This window comes from Panthera tigris, chromosome B4 (assembly GCF_018350195.1).
Source record: "Panthera tigris isolate Pti1 chromosome B4, P.tigris_Pti1_mat1.1, whole genome shotgun sequence".
NCBI classification, from domain to species: Eukaryota; Metazoa; Chordata; class Mammalia; order Carnivora; family Felidae; genus Panthera; species Panthera tigris.
The window spans coordinates 79,301,818-79,319,024 of record NC_056666.1 but is presented as its reverse complement, the minus strand read 5'-3'; the positions used below and the strand labels follow the sequence as shown (position 1 = coordinate 79,319,024).

At 39.9% G+C, this 17,207-nt stretch overlaps 1 long non-coding RNA gene across 3 annotated transcripts in view; it reads right to left on the bottom strand.

Annotated features, from left to right (window-relative positions):
• Nucleotides 1–342: 342 nt before the first annotated feature.
• Nucleotides 343–17,207, bottom strand: part of LOC107179571 — an 87,080-nt gene continuing 70,215 nt past the window's right edge. For 2 of the 3 annotated variants that reach the window (XR_006219974.1, XR_006219973.1), the window contains exons 3-5: nt 11,569–11,749; nt 11,322–11,404; nt 343–1,001 (exon numbers count right to left, since the gene is read on the bottom strand). This is a non-coding gene — a long non-coding RNA (uncharacterized LOC107179571). Of the gene's footprint in view, nt 1,002–11,321; nt 11,405–11,568; nt 11,750–16,120; nt 16,288–17,207 lie in introns of those variants that run through there. The other variant, XR_001510223.2, reaches the window with a different exon arrangement.

The window sequence follows — 17,207 nt, the reverse complement described above, 5'->3', positions numbered from 1 at the left end:
TTCCTCTTTTCTGAGTAATTATTTGGAGAAGATAAAACTTCACCTTATATTTTTTAAGGAAATACGGTATATGAAGGCTCTTTCACAATACCCAGCATAGAGCAAGTATTTAATAAATATTAGTCTTTCCCACCTCTCTTCAGCTCTTCAGGAACTCCCCTTTATAAAAAATCTAAGTGGTCTAGTTGTTTAAAATAATGTAAGACTGTTCCTGCTTTGGGTAAGTAGCATGGTCAGTATGACATTTCTCTAAGTCTCTTTCAGTCCACATTGGTAATCACATGAATTGTTCATACACGCACACACACATACATATATGTGGCCATATAACTTTATAAGTTACCGAGTTTTACAGGGATTATTAGGAAGCATAACAACCAATATATTATATAAGAAACTTGACTTTCATTTAGAAAATAAAATTTTTAGTTCCAAATAGAAATAGTCTTCTTTTTCACTTATACAGGACTTGTGAAATTTTAGGAAAGAAATGAATAAGAACTTAATGTAGTGCCTTTCTTCGGTGATTTAGTGAGGGTGGGCCAGACTTTCCACGGTAGAATAGGCATATGTCTAGATACCAGGCCACTGGGCAGAGAATGTAAGGCTTAGGCCATAGCCACTTCACCATCATCTAAAACACATCACAGCAATTTTTGTTAAGATTGCAAGAGGATAAGGAGGCATAGGAGCCTTCCCCCATCCTCACTAAAGATTCATAATTGTTATCACCAGAACAACTTACACATTAAAATGGCTTTTTAAAAAAATCAATTATGTCTTTTTATTTCTGGCTTAAACAAAAATATTTATTACGGTTCTGAAGGCTAGAAGCCCAAGATCAAGTCATTGGCAGTTTTGGTTTCTTCAGAGTCCTGTCTCCTTGGTTTGTACATGGCAATCTTCTCTTTGTGTCTTCACATGGCCCTTCTTCTGTAAGTTCCAATGATGTCTTTTAATTCTTTCTTCTTCTATTCTGTGATTTCCCTGCTTGCAGAGTTCTGTCCATATTGGAGGAGACCAAAAAAAAAAAAAAGATTCATAACATATTTAAAGTTTGAAGAATTCTTAGAGATGACTTAATTAAATACTTTCTTGTCCAAATAATTAAACCGAAAGGCCAGAGAGGTTATGAATTTTCCAAGGTTACAGGTCCACACTAGACTCCTGGACTTCTTGACTTCCTTGCTGTTCACTACATATCCTTCTACACTATGCTGCCAGTTCCCTATATGCACCTCAGGGCTTTTCTCATCTGGACTTCATACTTGGAGACAGTAAGGTGAGGGCAGATATTGAGGCCAGCTGAATGAAGTTCTTTACATTTCTAGGGGAATCAGAAGCATTGGGAATATAGAAGGTCTGCAGAGTTAGAAAAAGCAGGCTAGAGAGAGAGAATGGAGCAGGGTTAGGAAGTAATGGAAGGTCAGGACTGAAGAGAGAGGGAAAAGCATTCCAGGTGGAGAAAACCAATATTTGGAATCTCAGTCCAAGGCAAGGATGAGATATGTTGGGGGTGGAGTACAATAACAATAGTGATAAAAATATGGAATTCTAATTCAAGTCAACAATGCTCAGCTAACAAGGAAAATTTCAAATAATACTTTTCTCTTCTGGCATAAGGAAGATATGAGAACAAACTAACATTCAAGAAACATTATAAAAGAACTAAGACACTTTTATCTGGAAAGATATGAGGGACATGGATCTCCTTTCCACAAAGGGAAGTAATGGCTAGAATTGCCATAGGAAATTAACAGGACAACAGGGCAAACAGATGTGCACATTAACCAAAAGACCCTGAAAATTCAGGAAATCTTGAAATAAGGTCTGGAGGAGACACCCTTCAGTCTGGGATGGGTTAAGTTCAGTCCTGCCTGGAGGCAGAGGGAGGGATGAAATGTCCTGTCACAGAGTCTAGAAGTCTGGATCAGGGCCGATTCATGGAAACAAAGCGTCTCATTATGGAGAGAGGTGGAGAACAACAGGAAAAATCCCCAACCTATTTGCCTGGGGCTTCAAAGCAGTGTAGAAGCTCTCCGGCTTGATCAATTTTAGGCTCTGATTTTCACAAAAAAAGATTTCAGTTAAGCCAAAATTAAAGAACTCTTACGGTACTGCAGTGAGACTTGGATCTCTCTTACTAGGAAGTTTAGCAATTGGGAATAACTTGCAAGAACAGTTTAGACACAACTGGGAATGGAAACAGAGAGTGGGATAAAATTATCACTTGGTTTGGGAATTTCGGATTCGGCTCTGAGGCCTTGATAGTTGTCAGAGGAGGTTGGTTAAGGGTCCTCCCAGCCTAGTGGCTATGTAAGAACCTGCTTCTGGGAACCCACAGTGAAGGCAGGGTGTGTCAGAGCGTGTGCTGAATTCCTGGCTTCAATTACAGACTACTAGGCGGCTGAAGAGTCTGTCATTGCCGATGTCATCACATTTACAAGATTCATAGGTCCCCTTTCCAGTAAGACACAAGAATGAGGGCCTCTCTGCACCTGCTGACATGTCCAGCGCTGTGTGCTCGATGAAGATGCACATAATTGAGGGAAGTAGAAGTGAGGGTCTCTCTGGTGTGTCCACTCATTCCCACCAGGAGAATGAGAGGAAATGGGATCTTGGAGAACTTATGCTGAGCCTCCACTGCCCCGATGTAGCCTCCGTGTTATAGGCTAGAAAATCTTCAAGGGGAGAGATTTTTGTTTATCTGGAATGAAGGCAGAAGCATGGATAAGATTATCTCTCAAACTTCAATTGAAACACTCTATGATACTTGGCTGGTCTATGAATTGTCCTTTGCCCATTCAAATCCATTTAAATTCCTCTACTGCCAACATCCTGGGGGATTCAAAAGAGTATGGGTGCTCAGTCTGTCTTCTTCAACTAGTTGTTTCTAGGCTCTGCCCCTGGAGATACCATTAGAGAACTGGCAGGTATGGGGAACTGGCTTCTCCTCGCAAAGTGAAACTCCCAAACAACCAGCCCCACATTCTTCTCTGACTCATGCCACCAAACCCCCACCATGCCCTGCAGGTCAGTGGGCTGGGAACCCTGCCACATCTGGAACAATTGCAGCTGGAATAAGATGCCTATTCTGATAGCCAGGACACACCTCCTCTCATCCCCAGCCTTGGATCACTCTGTGGCCTGTGCCCCAGGTATTATGATAAGATGCAGCCAGAGATGGGCAGAGGACAGTCAACAAGAGGTCTACCCTAGGGCTGCTGGCCTCATCTGCAGAGATCTAATCAGTCTCTGTGGTTCACCTCTGATTCCTCCACTTGCCATAATACAGAATCCTCCAAGCCCCTGAGAAGTAGGCGATTCTCATTATCCTAGTCAATGGATAAGAGCAGAGGCACACATAATTTTTTTCACTTGTTGATTGCCTACCATGGGTCAAGTCCTGTGTTAAGTGGTGAGTGTACAATGCTGCACAAAATAGATGTAAGCCTTCTGTGTAGCTTACTGTCTAGTGGCAGAGACCACAATTAAACAGATTCATAAATAAATATATAAGCTCAAATATAATTGGTATTTAAAAAAGTGAAGTAAATTCACATTATGTTACCTACACAGAGTCATTCATACACATACATGTGCAAACATTCCATCTGTGTCCATCCCCAGTCCTAACACAATGTTTCTGCCAAACCCAAGGCAGTGAAAGTATGGAGTCTGCAAATCAGGAATGAAGAGTTGACCCAATGTTAGTATGAGAATTCACCTTAGCTATTCATCTAGATATGAAAATCATATCAAAAGTGGTCACAAAATTCTATTTGCACATCTAGGTTGAATACATTTCATCTTCAATTCCTCAAGGTCTTCCATCTCTGAAGCAGAAGGGCAAAAAAATCTTTGAGGAACCAGAGAGTCATGCAGTCTTAGGGAAGAGAGAGGCCTGAAAAGATCAGTGCAAATCACTCTAGCTTCCTCTCCCCATGTCCTATTCAAAATTCATTGAGGTATAGGTCTGAAGGCAGAACTTTGGAGATAGTTTCATCCATTCCATTGCTTCCAAAATCATACAGATAGTTGGTATTTGACTTAATTCTTGTAGCTCCCCAGATAAACTATACAATTTTCTTCCGTCACCTCAATAATCCACTCTACTGGGAAGTTCTTTCTTTGGAAATAGAAAAAAAAATAGCATTTTTTCTTTCTCTATAAAATTTAATTTCTTTCTTGATATTTTGTCTTTTTTTTTTTTAATGTTCATTTGTTTTGAGAGAGAGAAATATCAGGGGAGGGGTGGGGGGGGGAGAGAGAATGCCAAGCAGGCTCCACGCTCAGCATGGAACCCGATGTAGGGCTCGATCTCACTACCCAAGTCAACTTCAAGAGTCAGACACTCAAACAACAGAGCCACCTGGGAACCCTGGTATTTTGTCTTTTAAGCCAAATTTTAAACCTAAATTTATTTATTATCTTTCCCTCCTCATTCATATTTAAACATTATATGAAAAGTAGTCACCCTTTCCTTCTACTTCAGAGGAGAGACCAGAAGACATCCAAGGTGGAAATATTTAAGTCTGGGAAGTTAGAGCCAGGACTCTCCTTCCAAGTGGTTAGTTCACATAACCCATTAGTTAGTTTACATAATCATATTAGGAAGACCTCCCTCTAACAGGCTGGGAAGATCTAGCAGCAGTGTATATTTCCTCCCTTCAAGCATGATCCATCCAGAAAGGTAGAGGTCAATGGACATGGGGTGCCTGGGTGGCTCAGTTGGTTAAGTGTCCGACTCTTCAGTTTCAGATCAGGTCATGATCTCATGGTTTGTGAGATCAAGCCCCGAGTCAGACTCTGTGCTGACAGTGCAGAGCCTGCTTCAAATTTTCTCTCTCTTCCTTTCTCTCTGGCCCTCCCCCACTTGTACTCTCCCTCTCTCTCTCTCAAAATAAATAAACTTAAAAATTTTTTTTAAAAGGCCAATGGGCAGATAGCAGGTGTGAACGTTTCTTTGCTTTACCACTAAATCTTGTTTTACAGGAAAAATGGGTAGACTAAAGAATGCAAGCAGCAATGTGACTGGGTAAGTTAACTTCTGCAGAGTCATTCTAGGATTCCAGAATAGAACCAAGCAAAATGAAGTACAGAGTCCATTTGGATAATTACAGCTGATATGTAAGCAATATTTAAAAAAAAACAAGCAAAAAAAAAAAAAAGAAAGAAAGAAACCCCTAGACCTTAAGAGTAGAGCAGAGACAGGTGTAGGCCCTTATTAATATAACTGGCCTTTATTCTTTACCACATTTAAAGGACCTTAGTAGATAGTAACCAGAGTCTCCCAAACTTCCATCCCTTTTTCTTAAAAGCTAAGGAAAAGAATAAAAATTTTAGTGTTCCAAAATTGAGCCTGGGTTAAGTGGCCAACTATTGATTTTGACTCAGATCAAGTCTCACAGCTCGTGAGATCTGTGATTTTCAGCCCAGGATTCTCTCTATTCTTTCTCTCCTCTCTCTCTCTCTGCTCCTCCCCTCCACTCTCTCTCTCTCTGTTCTCTATCTTTCTCTCTCTCTCCCACAATAAATAAACATAAAAAATTTTTAGTGTTCCTAAAGTTATCTTATTTATTCCCCTGCCTCCAGCTGTGTTGGTCATCTAGTTTCTCTACCATTTCTACCTTAGTCTCTCACTGGACCCATGTCTTTTGATTTTTTTCTGCTTAGACCTTTGTGCTTCAACCAAGATAACCCATTGACCAAGCCCCACACCTTGACTCATCCCCACATCCAAGCCTGTGATTGAACATTGTCTCCTATCCCCAAGAATGTTGTCTTCCTGGCCTCTACTTCCCACAGTCTCCCATCAAAATCCAGCTCAAAACTCTTTCTTCGAAAGAGTCTTCTTTATTAACTCCAACTGATCTAAATGACTTCTTTGTCCCTGTTTCATCTCAGTATTTAGTTTCCAAAATATTTAATTGCATAAGTTAGCACATGTGTGTGGTTTTATAGGATAGCTTGAGAAATGACGTTTTCTGTCTCATTTGTTATACTATAAGTTCCTTGATGGTGAGGACCACGGTTCCTTTTTCTTTCTTTTTTTTAAAGTTTATTTATTTATTTATTTTGAGAGAGAGAGAGAGAGAGAGAGAGAGAGAGAGAGAGATGGCACAAGGGAGCGAGGGGCAGAGAGAGAGGGAGAGAGAGAATCCCATGAGAGGCAGAGAGAGAGAAAGACAGAGAAAGAGAGGAGAGAGAGAAGCGGGGCTTGAACTCACCCAATGCAGGGTTTGGGCTCACCTGATATGGAACTTGAACTAACAAACCATGAGATCATAAACTGAGCCAAAGTCAGATGCTTAACCAACAGAGCCACCCAGCCTCCCTAAGTTTATTTATTTATTTATTTTGAGAGAGAGGAAGAAATAACCAGAAGGGGAGGGGCAGAGAGAGAGAGGAGGACAGAGGACCTGAAGTGGGATCTACACTGACAGCAGAGAGCCTGATGCGGGACTCAAACTCATGAACTGTGAGATCATGACCTGAGCCGAAGTCAGACACTTAGCTGACTGAGGACCCAGGAGCCCCATCTTGTTTAAAAAAAAAAATCTAGTCTCCCCACTCCAATCCTTAGAGTTCTTCAGTAAATGCTAAAATTATGGTTGAGATGGACTAACTGCTCATCACAGAATGAGACACAAAATAACCTTTTTGTATCAAGTTCTGAGAGATGGACATAATGAAAGTAATATCAAGAATGGAGAGAATGGCTAACAAAGAATAGACATCCTAATTCTGTGCTCCATCAGAGACTTCCAAACTTTCAATATTGTTTGGAAACATTAGATTAAGTAATTTCCCAAATCAGGCCAATATCCAAACTCCCACTCAGAAAGAACATGGAGCATAAGCTATATACAGGAGAAAAGCATGGTAATGTGAGCAGCGTCTAATACATAGTAGACACTCCGCTAGTATTTGTGAAAGGGAGGGATCAAGAAAGCAGATTCTAAATTTCTCTTTATTGTCACCTGTTAATGTTGGTTGACTTTCCAAGCAAGAGAAAGCTGGTCAATGACTTCTCTGACTAGAGAAACTGGAGGCTATGGGGTGGGTACCAAGTTAAAAAAAAAAAAAAGTAATATCAATGTGGGGAAATGTGCTGTATGACAGGAAATAAGATACAGATAAACACAGAGAATAAACAGAAACATCACTAAAAGATTTGGGCTGAGGTCTAGTAATCTATGCTATAGAAGATGAGGAAAGGTTAAGGGCATTCCTGGAAAGGAGTCAGAGGATACTTTCTGGAGGAAAAAGAGGAGATAGTAAGCCAGAGTTTGGCAAGAAGGTAGCTACAGAATTGAGCACCAAGGAGTGGTACTGAAGAAGTGACTCTTGTGGGCCATTGGCAACAAGAGAGGCTATCAGCTAATCTTAGATCAGAAAGGCCTTGGGGAATCTGGGTGGTTCAGTTGCTTAAGCGTCATGATCTCACGGTTTTGACTCAGGTCATGATCTCACACTTTGTGGGTTTGAGTCCCACATCGGGCTCTGCACTGACAGGGCGGAGCCTGCTTGGGATTCTCTCTCCTTCTCAATCTCTCTCTCTGCCCCTCCCCAACTCGCTCTCTCACTCTCTCTCAAAATAAATAAATAAACTTAAAAAACAAAAACCAAAACCAGAAAGGCCTTGTTGGAAGTCAGGAGAACTAATGGGGTGGGAGAGTGAGAAGTTGATGGGAGGAACTGGTAAGAGGCCTGGGAAGTTTAGTTTTGTCTTCTCTTAAGTATACGAAACATAAGCAGTCAAAAAGTAGCCCATTATTCACGTCCTACCAACAAGCAAATGGGAGCAGAGCTGTGATCCCTTCCTTAGACACCTGACAGGAAAAGTGCTCTCAGCGACATTATCATAGCATAAAGAAACAAGCTTGGCACCAAGAACAAAGTGAATACCTCTAAGCAAAGACACAGCCCTTTTTGGTGACATACAAAATCCTTAAACTAATCTCATTCCTAGAAATCAGTTTCTTCCAATATTCAGCTGCTTCTCCCTTGATCCTTGTTTCTCCCTGAGTGTCTCTGCACGACATCCCTTCAAAAGGCCTTTGTCAAGCAGGAAAGCTAATCTCAACCCAGTCCAGAAACCTTCCAAGGATGAATCTGTTTTCAGGGCCTTCTCAAACTTTTCAGCTCTACCTGCAGTCTAACTTAGATTACTTTAGATGCTCTGCTTTTACCATAGACAGAAGTTGAGAATACCCAAAGACTGATTTGGACAGCGCAAGATGGTGACATGTTTGGGGAAAAACTATAAGAGTAAAATAAACATAAAAACACAGCTTTTTCATCCAGTGAACTGATATTTCTTAAGGACCCATTGTGCAAAGCATTATGCTAAACACAGAAAGGAATTTAAAGTTAAAGTATATATAAACTCCACCTTCCAAAAGCTTACCATCTAGTAAAAGAGGCAAAAACATATATACATTACTCCAGTATAAAACAGTGCTACCATAGAGGTTCAAATAATGTGACATCATAGTTGGGGGAGAGACAGAAATAATTGTCACTAGAGAGATCTAGAAGTATTCTTGGAAAATAAGATTTTAAGCTGGGCTTTAAATGAAGGATAGGACCTTGACAGGTTGATAAGGAAAGGAATGGCATTCTAAAGAGAAAGGACAGCATGTGCAAAAGTCTGAGGGCAGAAGAGCATAGAACAAGTTCAGGAACCTCAAATAGACCCATGAGGGATAGTCCAGGTTATATGAAGGGATGGAGACATAAATATAAGTAGTGTCACAACAGAGTTTGGATTTTATTCAGTGAGAATAAATTCATTATTCATTAGAGAATCAATGAATTATGATGATCCATGTTTCTTTGAATTCCCAGATAACTGATTCAACTTTTGAAGTTTGAGGACAAATAAACTTCAAGTTATCATATGGAAAATGATATTTCACATGGACTCCACCATGGAAGCTACTGTCTTTTACTAAATTCATCTCCACCTATATAATTTCACTGGACATAAAAATGGGGAGGTCAAGGAGGACTATAAAATCTCCCACTTTGAAAGGCCTTTAATAGAAAAGAAATTTTTATTCACCTCAAAGGTGATGGTAATAGTTTTGTTTTCGGTCAGAAGGCTCATTCAGCTGGCCACAAAAAGTCTTTTCATGGATACAGGCAGACAATAGGACAGATACTAACTGCAAATAATACAATGTTGAGGAACTATAGAATAATGGAGTCCTAGAGGCCACCTAAGGCCAATAAGGCAGCTCTCTGGTGGAAGAGACTTTAGGGCCAGTTATACAAAGAGGAAAAGGCCAGGGCTGAACAGAGAGGACAGAGAAACCTCCTAAGTTTGAAGGAGGAGGGAATTGCCTGTATAAACGTTTGGAGACAAGTCCCAGCAAGCACATGTGGTGAGTGTCATGTGTGGGAGACACAGAACAAATGAACTCAGCTGGAATGGACAGTCTGTAACAAGAGCTAACAAGGATTCAGTCTATAGGTAGACCAGTTTCCAGCACAAAAGCAAGAGTCAACACTGAATGCTACTCTTGGCCTCTCTAGAAAGAGAGGTAAGGGTTTTAGTCTCCATTTTCCCCTTACACTTTCATGAGATGTGGGTTACATTCCCAGTTGTTCTGGACACTGACTCATCCTCCTGTAATGAATCTGAGTGTCCTAGTGTATGATGCTGTCTATTGTACTTAGGGATAAAGTGAGGCCAGGGAAAAGAAGACTGTTGGAACCAAATTCAAATTATACTTAAGAACTAAGCTCTGCTTGGGCTAAATTTGCATTATTAGAACCTCACTCCTCACCCTCCTTTTCCTCTGTTTCTGCTGAACATCCCTTAAGGGAATGCTGAATTCTACTCAAGCCAGGTAAGGGAGTGGTTAGATGTCAAAGCAGAGGTTATTACAGAATGACTTCCATGATTTGGGTTAGCTGCATGCCATAGCCCAGACTCCCTAGTCTCATTTCTAATCCCATCTGCATTCACAGATGCAAGTGGCTACCATGGAAATTTCCTGAAAAGTCTGAATGCTGGAGAAGAAACTGCTCATTGACCATTCTGAACAATCAGCGAAGCCATGTTAGCCCTAAACCATGAAGAAAAACTGAGTTCAGTTTTGCTGAGTAGAGCAAAACTATCGTACAGCCCAACTGCAATTAGAAGCTGGGGACTAAGGCGTCCCTGAAACCCAGCTGGGGAATCTTTCCCTCATGTTCTTTCTGAGCTCCACATTCTACCACAGAAGACAGTAAAAAGGAGGCTGCCCCACACCCTTCTGCAGAAAAAAGGTGCATTTTGGGATGGTTTGGAGGCATCAAAATGGTAAGCAATTTTAGGGTACAATTAAGACCTGGCTGCTGAACCCTACAATAAATTACCATCAAAGGCACTCACACGTCAATAGGGGAAAAAAAACACATGTGCTTGCAAGACGATGTGTGTTTGATGCTCATAAAAAAGATAAAAATATAGGTCATCATCATGTAACGAGCTTGTAGGTGTCAGAACGTGTGCTGTTGGGGGAGGTAAGGGAGTGGAAATGGAAAGGGATCAGCAAACCAGAAAGAAGCTGCAAATCAGACTCCTATCTCCAAGTTCTTCCCTTTGGTTGAAGTCCACAGATGCGCCATGGGGGCACAAACAGACCCTTCCCCCATTTTTTTTATTTCAGGGGACATCCCCTTCCTTGCACCCCCCAGCCAGATTTCCAACATATTAATCACCTCTCCCATTTTGAAATCAGCCGGTCAGGGTATTATTCAAGCATTGTTAATGACACCATCGGCCAAGGTATCAATTAGGCAAGTTGGGATAAGAAGAGCAGAGAATAGGGCTGGCCAGAGAGCAGAACAAGTCTGTTTTGGTGTAAGTAACCCACATGTCCACAAGAGCTCTTACCTCCCCTTAAAGGCAACTGCAAATGCACTGAATTCTCCAGTCAAACCAAAACTCTACTTCCTAAGTATCCCCTACCATGCCCACTCAGTCATCCCTTAACTGGACTTTACCTATTCACATCAAATCACTCAGGATATGCAGGCAAAGGGCTATGACTAACCAGCTCTGGGCAGAGCGATTCCTGTGGTTGGGTCCTAACATGGAGGGAATGCTTCCCCAAACCACATTCTGAACTTACCTTAAAATCTAGCTCAATGTTTTCTCATCCAGGAAGCTTTTTTTTTTTTTTTCAAATAAGGAAAGTCTTCCTATTTGTTAATTCTTTATTTTAAAATTCAAGATAAGGATGTTATTTTCCTCAGCAGACTGAGAATTTCATGAAGACCAGAGATTTTTTTTTTTTTTAGATCTCTCTGCCTCAGACACCTACCTATTCTCCTCTCAGTCAGGACAGGCTCTGTTCAAAGGGGCTGTTCCGAACATGTGGGTGTAACAGCTACTGAAATTTGGATTCTGGAGAAAGGAAAGAAACAAAGACTAGAATCAAAACTACAACATAGTAGGAGTCAATTCAGTCATCAAGATGTCAGATTTCCTTCCCATTATATACTTAGGGAGGTTTTCGGAGTGTTTTGTTCTAGACTCCAATCTTGAGTCATTCCCCAGCTCCTTCTCACCTTTCCACTCTCCAGATGGATATAAGTCCTCCATGGCTTTCTATCCACACCCACCAATTATCCAGATCTTCAGACAGATGTGAGAGACTAGAGTAGGACAGGAGGTCAATGTTTCATATTTTTAGTGGCTTTCGTCCAAAAGAAGGTGGCTGGGCCAAACACCACAACCAAAACTAGAAATCTCAATAAAAAATATTCATGTTAGTGAGTCTTGACGATGCCGTTCCTAACTATTAGACTGACTAGGAAAGTGAATAGGTTTCCCAGACATTTTCCCAAAAGGCTTACCTCCTTGAGTTTCTTTACGCCCTTATTCTCTGCCCTTTTTTCTCCTCTAATGTCTTCCTGCAACTTCACCCTAAACTCCAAAGTACTAAGTTATAGTCGCCCATAGAAAATAAACACATAAACTTTCAAAATGGAGCAGCTGGTGTTTTTAAGATGGAGAATCAACAAAAAAAATTTTTTTCAATTACCTTGTATTTTCCCTAAGGGCAGGCACTATATTATAATTTTCTCTTTTAATAAAAGCTTTATTGAGATATAATTCACATACTATATGATTCACCTATTTAAAGTGTACAATTCGGTGATTTGTAACATAGTCACAGTGTTGTGCAACCACATCACAATCAATTTTAGAATATTTTCATCACCCCAAAGAGGGATCCTGTATCTGTTAGCTTCCCACTGCCCCCAACACTCCTAGCTCTAGGCAACCACTAATATACTGTCTCGTTTTATAGATTCACCTACTTGGAACACTTCACGTAAATGGAATCATATGATATGTGGTCTTTTGTGATTGGCTTCTTTCTGTTAGGATGTTTTCAAGATTCATCCATGTTGTAGCATGTATCAGTAGTTCATTCCTTTTTTATTGCCAAATAATATTCCATTATATGAATAGTCCCCTTTCTTTTTCTTCAGTTGATCGACATTTGGGTTGTTTTCACTTTTCAGCTATTATGAATAACACTGCTATGAACATTCATATACAAGTTTTTACAGGAACATATGTTTCCATTTCTCTTGGGCATATACTTAGGAATGGAGCTGCTGGGGTCTCATGGTAACTCTAGGTGTAACATTTTGAGAAACTGTCAGACTGTTTTGCAAAACAGTTGTATCATTTTATAATCCCACCAGCAATGTGTGAGGGTTACAATTTGTCCAATCCTCACCAACAGTTATTATTATCTTGTTTTTATTATTATTATAGCCATCCTAGTGGTTTTGATTTACATTTCCTTGAGAGCTAATGATGTTGGGCCTATTTTTATATGCTTATTGGCATTTGGAGAAATGCTTATTCAGATACTTTGCTCATTTTTAATTGGGCTATTTGTCTTCTTATTATTGAGTTATAAGAATTCTTGGTATATTGTACATACAAGTCTCTTATCAGATATATGACATGCAGATATTTTCTCCTCCTCTGTGGGTTGTCTTTTCACTTGATAGTGTCCTTTGAAGAAAAGAGTTTTAAATTTTGATGAAGTCCAATGTACCTATTTTTCCTATCTTATTGAGCATTTATCTAAGAAACCATTACCTAACCCAAGGTCATGAAGATTTGCATGTGTTTATCTCTAAAAATCTTATAGTTTCAGCTCTTACATTTAGGTCTTTGATCCATTTTGAGCTAGTTGTTATATATGGTGTGAGGTAGGAGTCAAAATTCTTTTTTTTTTTTTTTTTTTTTTTTTGCATGTGGCTCGCCAGTTGTCACAGGACTACTTAAAAAGACTATTCTTCCTCCACTGGTTTGTCTTAGCACTTGTGTTGAAAATCAGTTGGCTGTAAATGTAAGGATTTATTCTTGGACTCTCATTGTATTCCATTGATCTGTAGGTCTATCTTTATGCCAGGACCATACTCTCTTGATTACAAGTATTTTTAAAATTTTTTTAAATGTTTATTTTCTGAGAGAGACACAGCATGAGTGGGGAAGAGGCAGAGAGAAAGAGAGAGACAGAGAGACAGAATTTGAAGTAGGCTCAGGCTCTGAGCTGTCAGCACAGAGCCCGATGTGGGACTCAAACTCATGGACCATGAGATCATGACCTGAGCTGAGCCGAAGTCAGAATTTCAACTGACTCAGCCACCCAGGCCTCCCTCAGAGTATAATTTTTATATGTCTTTTGTTAAATTTATTCCTAAGTGTTTTATTATATCTGATGTTATTGTAAATGGAATTTTTTGTCTTAAGTTCACTTTCAGATGATTGTTTATTGCAAGTATTATAATTTTATTTTAAATAATATAGTGATAAGCGTAATTACTTACAGAGCACCTACCATGTGAAAAGTATGCTGCCAGGTTGAATGGGAAATAAACAGTATTAAGACTTAGTTCCTAAACTCAAGGAATGTACAACCTACCTAACTAGAAACAATGCTTTACACAGGTTTCACCTGTAAAATTTTTTGAAAGTATTTCAAATATTTCATCTTACTTGATTCCCAAAATACCATTCATTCACTTATTCAAAGGTATTTACTGAATGACTAATGCATGGAAGCACTTCGCTAGATGCTGGCAATTAAATGGAGAGGAAAAAACAAACACAGTCCCCATCTTCATGAGTACTACTGTCAAATTAGAAAGACAGATATTAATCAAATACAAATTACAAATTGTGATAAGTATCATAAAAGAAAGTAGGTAAGGAAGTAAGTAGGTTGAACAGTAAGTAGGGTAGGAATTATTACACCTATTTTGCAGAAGAGAAAACTGAGGTAAACAAGAGTATTCTAGACAGAAAGAGTAAGAATTCTATAAGAAGGATTAGACCCTTCAGCTTTAACATTGAGTTGTTTGATTAGACCTACAACATTTAGTTTCTGTCTCCTCCCTTTGGCCTGTGGTAAGGGAAAGAAAGAGGCAACGTGATCAACAGGGATATGAGTCGTCCTGTTGCAACCAGGTCAGGACACTTTGGCCACCAGTCTCCTTCTGTGCTAGACTCAAGCAGAGAGAAACAGTATTCTATGAAGTAGGACACTATGTGGTCTCTGAACCCTGCCTGCGGCTTCTCTGCTCTAAGCACTGCATGGTTTTAAACTGTTTTTCAACCCTGGGTGAACTAAGTCAAATGAGTTCTATAATATTTCACTTTCCCCAGGTTCCAGCCTTCTCTGTACTAGTCAATCTGTCCTAACTTTTGCCAAAAAAAAGAAAAATCAGTCTGAAGTTATAAATCCTCTTCCAAATAATTTTAAAATATCTTTAAAAAGATTTACAGAAAATTGGGAAAGGATAAAGGTTATAGGGAGCTAACATTTCATGAATGGATCATAGAATGAAAATCTTGGCTTTATTTCTTATGTATTATTCATACACTGGGTGGAGGGACAGTATATTTTATTTAGCCAGGGAAGTGGAGATGTGGAATTCATCCAGGATCTTCTAATTTCCTCTTGACAAACAGTGATAGGGTCAAGTCACAAACTGCAATTGCAGACCCTGCACCAAAACCTAGATCTACTGACTCCTATTACAGTGCTTTTGCCACTGCAGAGAGACTTAATCCGGGCACCTGGGTGGCTCAGTCGGTTAAGCGTCCTACTTTGGCTCAGGTCATGATCTCACAGCTCGTGAGTTTGAGCCCCGTGTTGGACTTTCTGCTGTCAGCAGGAACCGCTTTGGATCCTCCATTTCCTTCTCACTTTGCCCTTCCCCCACTAGCAGTCTCTCTCACTCTCTCTCAAAAATAAACATTAAAAAAAAGAGACTTAACCAACCCTTGATCAATTCATTCAAAAAGCATGGTATCATACGAAGGAGTAGGAGATAACAACGATGAATGAAATAAAGTTCTAACTCTCATCAATTGCTCCCCCTTGAGAATCCACCCTCACCTTGCCCCCACCCCGATTGCTCCTTTGTGCTTTCATAATACCTCATGCATTGTTTCTTTCACTATGCCTTACACATTGTATTATCCCTATTTGTCAACATGCCCATTTCTTCCATGAATACTGTGAGTACCTTGCGGACAGGACCTTGTTCTCTGCTACCCTAGAACTGCACACAGCACCTAGCACATAATGGGAGCTCAATAAATCTTTGCTGAATGAGTAAATGAATAGCTGGTACAGGACTCCTTGCCCCACTTCATTCTGCTGGTACAAAACTATTGGTATGTGACCACATACATCCCAGGTAAAAACTGGAAATCTGATATGCCCACATTCTGATGAATGGCATCACCAGTAGTATGGATGAAATAGAACAGCATCCATGAAAACTAACAGAGCAATTTGACTCTCTCTTCCTACATACCCAAGCCAAAGTGAATTCAAATAAAACAACAAAAGTTGTTTCATGTGGATGTATTTAATAAAGCGGGATGTTTGTGACCAAACAATTCAGAAAACTCTCTTCTATATTATCTTATCATTTTGGTTTTCCCAACAAGTTAAAAGGAGCAGTTAGGGGAATGAGATGCATATTTAAAGCTAAGTTGTTGCTGAGCCAACCCAGAGAGAGAGGAATCTTATTAAAACTCATCTATGTTATTTTTCATAAAAAATAGTCATAAATGGACCTTTAAAGCAGTGTCTTGGAAGACTCTGTAGTTGGCTCAGCCCAGTCTGTCTGCGGGAGACAGGAAGGTGGTAGTGGATGGCTTCCCTCCTGCTCTCCACCGTGTGACTCTGGAGGCAGTTTGGAGACACACAGTTCCAATATCTGTCCCAGCTTCAGATACAGAATCAAACTGGGAGGTAAGCAGAAATGTCATAGAAATTAGATAATGATTTTGTAGTTGTTTGTAAACAATGTCTTAGGCAAGCCCTTTTGGGACAAAAGCACATCTCTACATATGTAAGCATGTATCTCCTATGTGGATAATGTGTGCTAGTCTGTTCTTGTCTCTGGAGACTGCTTAGGTTTGCTTCCTCCATCGGGCTTCTGTCAGTACAGCCTGGAAAGACATTAGGTACAGTCTGACAAAAGGGAGTGTGCGTTCACCTGCATGTGTGCGCACCTGTGCTTATGTGTGTGAGGATGGTAAAGAATGAGAGATTCGATTCTGACTTCATCACAAAGCCAAACTGAATTTTTTCTCTTAGCTCTCTCTTGGATAGTTGTCCGCTATTTCTCCCTTCAAGAGTGCAAAAATAATTGAAAGTGGACCCAACAGGTCCTACTAGCTATTGACCACACACCTGCACCCCCAAAAACAAAATGAAGTTCATTCAACTGGTTCACATTTTTAGGGGGAACCTCTACGTAACACCAAATAAGTAAAGGTTTTAGAACTGGTTTACATAATTTGTAAGCACAGATTAGCTAAGACCCAAAGTAGATTATTTGAGTCTGAATTGCTCACTCTGGCTATCCATAAAGACTCAGTACCCTCTCTCTGAAAAAAGTTTATATGGACAACAAACATCTACCTACAAAATAGAAAATATATACATAATTGATATATCTAAGTACTTGGAAGCATCAAGATATCAGTGAAATTTTCAGTCAAAATATGAAAATAGCTACAATTTCCAAAACCTATGCCTGAGAAATCTGCATAATTACCTCCATGCCCCACAGAGCTAGTGAGGTTATATAAATATATTTATATACCACTCTACTTAAATCTATGCACATGCACATAAACATTCGGTAAGCCACCA